Raw genomic sequence first — 1,174 nt, 5'->3', positions numbered from 1 at the left:
AAACTGTCATTCTTGGCATAGTAGATCATATGCTTGTCTTATTCAATATGGCTAAAACCAGTCCATTTCAGCTCGCTAATACCTAGGATATCAATCTTTATGTGTTCCATTTCATTTTTGACAACTTCCAGTTTTCCTAGATTCATACTTCGTACATTCCATGTTCTGATTATCAATGCATGTTTGCCACTTTTTCTCTTCAATTTTGAGTGGTGCCATGTCAGCAAATGGAGGCCTCGAAAGCTTTACCTTATCCATATGAGCAAGGCTGATTTTACTCTGATAATGCAGCTCTCCTTATCCTGCTTTGAGAGCTTTCTAAGCTAAGGGACTCATCTTCCTCCTCTGTATTAGACAATGTTTCTGGACTAGTCATAAATATGCACAGTAATGCATCAGACAGTATTTCTCTGCTATTCATAAGGTTTTCCCTGGCCCATTCTTTGAGAAGTGGATGGCCTTCTCCTTCTTCCTAGTCTGTCTCAGTCTGCAAGACGAGCTGATACCTGTGCAACAGGTGTACCCCACTGGGTTTGAAACACCAATGGTACAGCCTCAAGACTCACAGCAACACATCACCACAGTAGGACAAACTGACAGACAAGTTTATCTCCTTTAGTTGTTGGAAACCCCTCCAACCACACTTACCTGGATCCCTGCAGCTAACTCCTCAATCTGTTCCAGTCCCCTTTGCCTTTTCTGTCCTCTCCCTGCCTTCCCACCTCCCTCCTTGTGGGGTCTGCCCTGGGTTCCCTGTCTTTACCTGCATCCCTGCAGCTAACTCTTCAATCTGTTCAGGTCCCCTTTGCCTTTTCTGTCCTCTCCTTGCTTCCCACCTCGCTGCCTGTTCTTAGGTCCCTGGAATCCAAATGAGAATGCTGTCACTTTAAAATCCAAAAAGGTTGCCAATTGTAGACATTAAAAATGGTTGTGCCCTCAGCCACTTTAAATATCCAAAATGGCCACTGCTTTTAAACATTCAAAATGGCTGTGCCCTCCGTCACTTTAAATACCCAAAATGGCTGCCACACGTAAACAATCAAAATAACTGTGCCTTCCGGACAAACGAGAAGGTCAGTGAAAAAAACAAGAAAACCTGCAATATATGGGGACTGGACAATAAAAAAAAAGGCAGAGAAAGAGAATAATGAAAAAATGGGAAAAATGCAAAGGG

The sequence above is a fragment of the Orycteropus afer genome, unplaced genomic scaffold (genome assembly GCF_000298275.1).
Source record: "Orycteropus afer afer isolate SDZICR_OR568_19922 unplaced genomic scaffold, OryAfe1.0 scaffold00138, whole genome shotgun sequence".
Lineage (NCBI taxonomy): Eukaryota > Metazoa > Chordata > Mammalia > Tubulidentata > Orycteropodidae > Orycteropus > Orycteropus afer.
Note: the sequence above shows the minus strand (reverse complement) of the source record.